Source organism: Scyliorhinus canicula, chromosome 3 (assembly GCF_902713615.1).
Source record: "Scyliorhinus canicula chromosome 3, sScyCan1.1, whole genome shotgun sequence".
In the NCBI taxonomy this organism is placed as follows: domain Eukaryota; kingdom Metazoa; phylum Chordata; class Chondrichthyes; order Carcharhiniformes; family Scyliorhinidae; genus Scyliorhinus; species Scyliorhinus canicula.
The window spans coordinates 219,159,837-219,169,339 of NC_052148.1; the positions used below are offsets into that span (position 1 = coordinate 219,159,837).

The window sequence follows — 9,503 nt, forward strand, 5'->3', positions numbered from 1 at the left end:
AACCCAAATCTCTGCCTATACAACTGCCCATTCATCCAAGCATGTTGAGAGAGAGCATAACTTTTAAAAAAAAGGTTTCCGTCTGAGGCCCCTTTCAGCGGGTTAATAGAGAGAATATGATCCCATCACTTTAATTGGTTTTGATTTGTAAACAGCGTCCCTCTTCTTGGTTCCTTCTTTCTCCCCTGTTAACTGCACAGATGCCGCCTTTCAAGCAAGCAAAAAGCAGCTATTAGCAGCAAATTCAGCGAGCAAAATTGTTGAAGGTACACGCAAAGTCAATCAGGCAGATTTTTTAAATAAAGAGATCTGAATACAGGCAGGGTAACTTGCTGCCAGCAATGATTCTCTTGCTTGTTAAGTTCAGTTGTCCGGAAGGGTAAATACAGCAGTGGATGCGATCGTCTTTGAAATAAAAAGAGATTTTTTAAAAAGGTTGTTGTAATATTCGACTTGTGTACGACTTTCTGTAATTTAAAAAGTTAAATGTGCCATCTATCATTTGCACAGTGAGTTGTTCCTAAATTTTATTTCAAAGGCAGCAAATGCATTTACCCCGTGGATTTTATGTGGGCAGCACGGTGACACAGTGGTTAGCTCTGCTGCCTCACAGCTTCGATTCCGACCTTGGGTTACTGTGTGGAGCTTGCACATTCTCCCCATGTCTGTGTGGGTTTCCTCCCACAGTCCAAAGATGTGCAGGTTAGGTGGATTGGCCATTGCTAAATTACCCCTCAGTATCCAAAGGTTAGGTTATGGGGTCGCCGGGATAGGGCGGGCATTTGGGCCGAGGAAGTGTGCTCTTTTGAAGGGTGGTGCAGACTCAATGGGCCGAATGGCCTCCTTCTGCACTGTAAGGATTCTATGATTCTATTTTTTTAAAATAAATTTCGAGTGCCCAATTTATTTTCCCAATTAAGGGGCAATTTGACGTGGCCAATCCAGCTAGCCTGCACATTTTTTTTGGGTTGTGGGGGTGAGGCCCACACAGACATGGGGAGAACATGCAAACTCCAAACGGACAGTGACCCAGGGCCAGGATTGAAGCCAGGTCCTCAGCACCATGAGGCAGCAGTGCTAATCACTGCGCCACCATGCCGCCCTAGGATTCTATTATTCTAACTGGAAGCCGTCTGATGCAGTGGGCAACATCCCCGCTACTGAACCTAATGCTCCAGGCCCAAGCCCTAATTCCGGACTTGATGGTCATAATGCTGTGTATATCCTTCACATCAATGTTTGCAGAAGTTTCTGGCCAGCCATGTGGTGGAAAAGATTGGAGTCTCTATCCAGTGCCACTGCAACATTCATGTAAAAGTGTATAAGTATAAAAGACAAATATGAAATTAAATGAAAATCGCTTATTGTCACAAGTAGGCTTCAATGAAGTTACTGTGAAAAGCCCCTAGTCGCCACATTCCGGCACCTGTTTGGGGAGGCTGTTACAGGAATCAAACCGTGCTGCTGGCCTGCCTTGGTCTGCTTTCAAAGCCAGTGATTTAGCCCAGTGTGCTAAACAGCAACACTATAGTTGCCAACAATCTGGTTCAACTTCAGACAGTTGCCAGGGAAAGGGATAGATCTGGTTGTGTGGGAATGGACTTTGAAGTGGGAACTGTGGACAATAGCTTTGATCCTCCCAATATTTAATTGGAGAAAATTTCTGCTACCAAGTGGATGGTTGGAGTGAGGTGGTATTGAGCTGGGTGTTGTCAGCATACGCGCAGAAACAGGACCAGCATGTTGGTTGGAAACACAAGAATGTCAAGGATATCGCTTCTCGGCCATTTGGCTAAGATCAAGTGTAGTAGCCTTTTGGCTCAGATCTGGTATGTCTCTCGTGGGGACCATGAATTGGAATCAATTTGAATTTGAATTGGTTTTTGGAGCAGGCAAGGAGCACGATTAGGGGTTCGCCCCTGACCACACTCTGAGCTCTGGCTTTGTAACTCAGAAAAAGTAATAAAAAAATAATTTTTTTTAAAAAGAGTGTCAAGGATAGATCTTTGGAATCTCATGGCAAAGGACAGTATCACTCTGTGTGAAAATAATATGGACCACAGGCTCAACTACAATTGCAAACATTATGTTATTCATGATTACTAATGTTCTGCAACACTAATAAACCCCATTCCTTTCTAATAGGAGAGGTGGAGAAAGAAAGCAGTAAAGTAGACTGGTTTCCATAGCAGCAGTTAGAGTGAAACAACCCCTTATTTAATGGGCATTTTAGTAGTACAACTGTTTTCAAATTGCAATTTTGTGACCCTGACTGAAGTAAGAGTCACAAATAACTTGAGAATTGCAAAACAATCAATGCAGTTTTGTATAGTTACAGACTCATAGTGGAAAAGAAATTGCTGATAAAGTTACAATGTATCGGAGTGGGATTTGTTCATATAATTTTGAAATAAAAACTGTCCTTTGCTTTGAGATCACGAGAATCTCTATCCTTGACTCTCTCCTATTTCTGATCATTGGTTTACCCTTAGTGAAAACACCCACTCTCTGGAGTGAACAGGCAGACTTAACTTGAAAGCAGCATGTCAAGTGATGCACTCCTAACTGATGATGTGAACCACAGGTTTCTAACGATAAAGAAAAACTTACATTTATATAGTGTGCTTCACTATATGGCAAAACATTTTACAGGCAATGAAGTATTTTTGAAATGTAGTCATGACTTCCGGTGGCGGTGATGTGCTGAGCAAAGGCACATCAGGTATCTCTCCTCCCAACTAGAACCAAAAGAGTTAATTTTCGAAAATTATTGGATCAAAAAACCATTCAAAACTTTCCCAAGACAAAGACCATCAGCGGTGAAGAGGATGCCGGTGAACGATAACTCGAAGGGCTGGTGAGAAGGCAGGAGTGGCAGAAAAGGGCACGAACAACAGGCGGATGGACCGGCAGACCCACGAGGCGAGGTGGAAGCCCCAGCTGCCCAAGAGCGGGGAAGACGATGGCCCGAGCGGCGGAACCGAAGCAAACGATGGCCTCTCCCTCCCCACCAGGGGATGGATGGAAAAGCTTCTGAAAAAAGGAACTGCTACAGCACTGCAATCTCACGGTGCCGAGGTCCCAGGTTCAATCACGGCCGTGGGTCACTGTCCGTGTGGAGTTTGCACATTCTCCCTGTGTTTGCGTGGGTTTCGCCCCCACAACACAAAGCTGTTCAGGGTAGGTGCACTGGCCATGCTAAATTGCCCCTTGAGTGGCAAAAATGAATTGGGTACTCTAAAATTTATTTTTTAAAAAGGAATTGGCTGCCATAAGGAGGCGATGTAAATGGAATCCCAGGTGGTGGTGAAGGAGGTGGTGACAGAGGCGATGGCCTCCCTCCCCAGCGCACAATAGACGGTCTGGGGAAGAAGCTGGAGGTGCAGTAGAGAACGATCCTGGGCCTTGAAAAGGCTTTGTCAGACCAATATGACAGGGTCATGGCTCTGGAGGCAGAGGTGAAAAGGTTGGTGGCGGCCCAGGGGAACTTGAAGGGGAAGGTCGAGGACCAGGAGAACAGGCCTCGGTGACAAAATATCCGGATTGTGGGTTGCCAGTGGGTATCAAGGGCAGGGACCCAACTGACCATATCGGCCAAATGCTGGGTAACTTAGTCGGGAGAGACAGCTTCCCCAACCCCCAGAACTCGACAGGGTACACAGGTTGCTCCGGCCGAAACCCAAAGCATGGGAACAACCGAGAGCGATCATCACTAAGTTGCACTGGTATCAGGACTGGGAGAAAATCCTGACGTAGGTCTGACAGACGAAATCAAACTCATGGGAAGGGCACAGAATCCGGGTCTACCAAAGACATTGGGGCAGACCTCGCAAAGAAAGGGCAGAATTCAATAGAGCAAAATCAGCACTCTATAAAAGTGGGGTGAGGTTCGGCATGTTGTTCCCGTACAGACTCTGGGTCACATATCAGGGGAAAGAGCATTATTTTAGCACTCCGGCGGAAGCTAACAAGTTCGTGAGAGCTAATGACTTGGAGACAGACCAAGCTCGGCAGCGGTGAGGGCTCACCGGAAAAAGACTGCACTGGGAAAGAAAAACGGAGACCTGAGATTTCTGTTTAGACTATGTGTTTGTGCGGGACTGTATTGCTTCGTTTTCAGTTATGAGTTGGATTACAGAAAGAAGGGAGCGACGACAGGGAGAGCAGGTGAGGGGGCAGTGAAGGGAACGTAGGCTGGTAGACAAAACAGATATAGGGCTGAACCAGTCCGGGAAGGGGAGCCACCATACTAGTAGGGAGGGCTAGCACAGGAAGATAGGTAGTAAGGAGGCTGCGATGCACCTCTCGTGGGGAGAGGGAGCATCTGGCCAAGGGAGGGGGAACAGCAGAAGGAAGGGGAAACACAGTGGGGGCCGGGGGGGGGGGGGGGGAGAAGGGGGGAACAGGGGGGATACAAAGAACAGGCAAGGGACAGAACGAGCGGGAAGGGCTGGAAGCAGGATAGGCATGGGCTTTGGCAGGTAAGAAATAGGCTGAGAAATCAAGATGGCACTGCGAGCAGCGACTTTGGAGGGTCCCTGAACAAAGGGAAACCCCGGAATGCAGGGGTGCACCCACATGCCGTACACACAATTGGCAGCCATGTTGGGTGCTCCCTGAACAAAGGGAAACTCCAGAGTGCAGGAGCACGTCCACCAGGGAAATGTGGTTGATCCCTCAGGAACAGGGGGTCAGAAATCCCCCCATCAGGATAGGTACCTGGAACGTAAGGGGATTTAACGGCCCAGTGAAAAGATTCAGAGTCTTCGCCCACCTGAGAAGCCTGAAGACTGACATAATCTACCTGCAGGAGACGCACCTGAGGGAGAAGAACAGATTACTAATAAAGAAGGGCTGGGTGGGACAGACTTACCATGCATGCCACAGGACAAGGGCTAGGGGAGTAGCCATACTGGTAAGCAAGAGGATGAGATTTACAGAGACCAGGACAGTTACAGACCCAGGGGGACAGTATGTCATGGTCAGCGGTGTCTTAGATGGGGCACCGGTAGTTCTGGTAAATATGTACGCTCTCAACTGGGATGACACAGACTTTATAAAAAAGACCATGGCGGAAATCCCAAATATTGACACACACTGACTGGTAATGGGGCGACTTTAACTACGTACAGGACCCACTGACTGACCGATCGAACCTCAGAACGGGGAAAATAATCAGGCATAGCTAAGGAACTGGGAACATTTATGGAACAGTTGGGGGCAGTGGACCCATGGGGGTTCCTGCACCCGGGAGAGAAGGAATTCTAGATGCAGAAAAGGCCTTTGACAGATTTGAATGGAAGTACCTCTTAGACGCACTGGAACTGTTTGCGCTAGGAGCAGGATTCACCACCTGGGTGAGACTCCTTTACAACACCCCCAAGGCGAGCGTGCGAACCACCACCAGCTCTGAATACTTCCAGCTGCACAGAGGCACAAGGCAGGGATGCCCACTGATCCGCTCCTGTTTGCCCAAGCAATCGAAACCCTGGCAATAGCTTTGTGGGACGTGAAAAGCTGGAAGGGCATTCGAAGAGGAGACAGCGATCACAGAGTCTCACTCTATGCGGATGACCTGCTCCTATACTTCTCAAAACCACAGGAAGGACTGAAAGCAATTATGCAGATCCTGAAAGAGTTTGGAACCTTCTCGGTTACAAGCTCAACCTGGGCAAGAGCGATGCATTCCCAGTGAACCCAAACGAGGGAAGGTCAGAGCTGGAGGGGCTCCCTTTTAAACTAGCCCAAAACAGATTCCAATATCTGGGGATCCAAATAGCCAGAGACTGGTCCCAGATCCACAAATGGAACCTGACCAGCCTGGTGGAGGAAGTCAAAAAGGACATACAAAGGTGAGTTGCGCTTCCACTCTCCCATTAGGGGAGGGTGCAGACGATCAAAATGAACGTGCTGCCAAGGTTCCTCTTCCTGTTTAGATCCATACAGATCTTCATTCCCAAGGACTTCTTCCAAAACGTAGACACCTTAATCATGGCATTACTGTGTGTAAACCAACACTGCAAAGGAGGAAAATTAAGGGTGGCCTGGCATTACCAAACCTGCAGTACTACCACAGGGCAGCTATGGCTGAGATAGTGAATGGATGGTACACAAACTGAATTTGGAGTGGGTACGGATGGAGGAGGCCTCCTGCAAAGGGACCACCTTCTGGGCCCTAGCCATGCAAAGGAGGAAAATTAAGGGTGGCCTGACATTACCAAACCTGCAGTACCACCACTGGGTAGCAACGGCGGAGAGACTGAGGGGATGGATACACATCCAGCCTAGTGGTAGTTTCCACACTGAAAACGTGGAACCAAATAAAGCAGCATTTCGGACTGACCAAAATGTCCCCCATAGCCCTAATCTGCGGAAACTACAGATTCCCACCAGTCATGCTGGACACCACCTTTACGAAATGGAGACAGGACAGGGGAATGCTGACAGTCAGGGACTTATACATAGGAAACAGACTTTAGCGACACTGAACAAACTGACGGAGGAATGGGAATTACCGACAGGACAAGAAATGAGGCACTTACAAATAAAACACTTCCTCTGCAAAGCGACAGTAGGATACCTCAGGGCCCCAGACACCACACTATTAGAGGACCTGGTGAATACAGACAATAAAGAAGGGGGAAACTGTGGGAAAATATATGGCAACTACTGAACAGAGCCTGAACACCATGAGACCAGACCAGACAGAAAATGGGGGGATGGACTGGGGACAAAAGTGGGTTGGGGTCTCTGGAGCGAAGCATTGAGCAGGGCCAACTCCACCTCCTCCTGCGCATGGCTCAGCCTCATGCAGTTCAAAGTGGTGCACAGAGCACACCTGACCAGAACCCGAATGAGCAGGTTCTTCCCCGAGGTGGAGGACAAATGGGAGCGGTGCCAGAGGGGCCTGGCCAACCACACCCACATGTTTTGGGGCTGCCCCAAGCTTATTGGGTTCTGGACAGCCTTTTCAGAGGCAATATCCAAGGTTGTGAGGGTGACGGTGGAGCCACGCCCAAAAGTGGTCATCTTCAGGGTATCGGAGCAGCCAGAGCTACACATGGGGAAGAGGGCCGATGCCCTAGCTTTCACTTCCCTAATCGCACGCCGGAGAATCCTGCTCAGCTGGCAATCAGCAGCACCACCCACAGCTGCAGACTGGCTGGCAGGCCTGGCGGGCAATTCTCCACTTGGAGAAGATCAAATATACCATCCAAGGGTCGGAGGAAGGCTTCCTTAAAGCATGGGGCAATTTGTCGGCCTGTTCCAGGACCTGTTCGAGGCCAGCAATAACGTGAATGGAAGAAACTAAAATAAAAAATTAGAAGAGGACTGACAGGAATATACAACCCAGGGGGAGGGGGGAATAGGAAAAGAGGAGGGAACCTGAGGGGAACAAAGGGAGCAAGGAGGGGAAGGGGCAAAGTGGATGTAAAGGGGAGGCATCCCCCCTCACCCCGGAGCGAAAAGGGAGGATATCAATGGGGGGCCAGGGGGTGAGAAGGAAGATAGTGCGTTGAGACAGATGGTAATAAAATGTAAATAGGTAGAAAAGAATCTGATGTACTGAACAATAACATACACAAACTGCAACTGGATATATAATTGAAAATGCCAATAAAAAATATTTTTAAAAAGACGAAATGTAGACACTATTATAACGTAAGAAAGGTTGCAGCCAATTTGTGCTCAGCAAGCTCCCACAGACAGCAATGTGATGATAAGAACCACATTATCTGTTTTCTGCTTTTCTTTGAAACAGTGCCTTGGGATCTTTGATATCCACCCACACAGGCAGATGAGGTTTTAATTTAATGTTTCATCTGAAAGACTGCGCCTCCAACAAGTGTCTTTGATTTTTGTGCTCAAGCGCTGGAGTGGGAATTGAACCCAGAATTGAACCCAGAACTTCATATCTCAAGCCAATTGCGCATAGCAGCATTACTTTTGAAATGTCCTCTGCTATTGGATAAAAGAAACATCAAACTGATACCAAAGCTTTGCATCTAAAGGCAATAGCTTTAACATTCTTACTGTACATGTATGATTGCTGTATTACTTATAGTCAGTACAACAAAAGTTCAGTCACTTTAATCTAGACTTCATCAAAACAATCCTGAAAGTTTGTTGGTGGCACAAATTTTGAACATTAAGATGTTCAGAAGAGCCAATATGCCAGGCACAGAGAAATTATACTAAATGTGTGTCTAAAATGGACAGGTTACTATGCCTGATACCAGTCTATTCCACAGTCAATATCTCACAGTGGGTTGAAGCTAGTCTTCTCATGGTGGTCAATTAGGATATAAGGGTTGTTGAAAGACCAATCTAAATAAAATGTGGCATCTTGACAGATATATGGGAATATGATGCTTGTGACAGAAAAAAAGTGGCTAAAGATAATTCACAATGACATGACAAAGCTTGAAGCTAGTCATATCCAGCTAGCTGAATAAAAGGAGCCCAAAGGAAATCAAGGAATGATCATCCCTTAGGTCAGTTAGCATAATTCATTATAATGAGATTGTGTGTGGGAAAACATTCCTCACATATATTTGACATTACAATCATATGAGAACACACAACCTATATCAATAGGAAATAAATTATATGCTGACACCATTGACAGTGATGGACAACCACCAGCAGCATCTGTAATACAAACATAAACTCTAATATGTAATCCTACAGAATTCATGTTACACATGCCAATAATAAGATTGCAATCCTTTATATATACATAAGGTTTAGCACCTTTATTTAAAGTCTCAACTTAATCCTCCAAAAAATGAAAGTTATTTAATGTAATCTATTATTGATACAATAAGTAAACTGACTGCATAGAAATTTGTTGCAAATTCCAAAGTTTTAATGTAAGGAATGGAATGTTCAGTTATGAATAGTAATCTTCACCCCCTCCGGGGAGAGAACACAAGAGGTGATCGTCTCCCTGGACGCAGAAAAGGCCTTCGACAGAGTCGAATGGAAATACCTCATAGAGGTACTGGAGCGGTTCGGGCTTGGAACAGGGTTCACCTCTTGGGTAAAGCTCCTATACAACGCTCCCATGGCGAGTGTACGGACCAACAATACCAACTCCCAATACTTCCAGCTGCACAGGGGCACCAGACAAGGATGGCCACTGTCCCCGCTGCTGTTCGCACTAGCAATCGAACCGCTAGCAATCGCGCTCAGGGCAGCAAAAAATTGGAGGGGGATCCGAAGGGGAGGTAGAGAGCACAGAGTCTCACTCTATGCGGATGATCTGCTCCTCTATATCTCGGACCCACAAAGCAGCATGGGCGGAATCATAGCGCTCCTGAAAGAGTTTGGAGCCTTCTCGGGCTACAAACTCAACATGAGCAAAAGTGAGATCTTCCCAGTACACCCGCAAGAGGGGGGGGGGGGGGGGGGGGGGGGGGGGGGCAGCACTAAAGGGCCTGCCGTTCAAACAAGCCCGAAATAAATTCCGCTACCTGGGGATCCAAATAGCCCATGACTGG

At 47.2% G+C, this 9,503-nt stretch overlaps 1 non-coding gene across 1 annotated transcript; it reads left to right on the forward strand.

The window, feature by feature from the left end:
• Positions 1 to 1,772: 1,772 nt before the first annotated feature.
• Positions 1,773 to 1,962, forward strand: LOC119963991. Its single transcript, XR_005460234.1, has one exon. It is a non-coding gene; the product is annotated as a U2 spliceosomal RNA (small nuclear RNA).
• Positions 1,963 to 9,503: the final 7,541 nt, after the last annotated feature.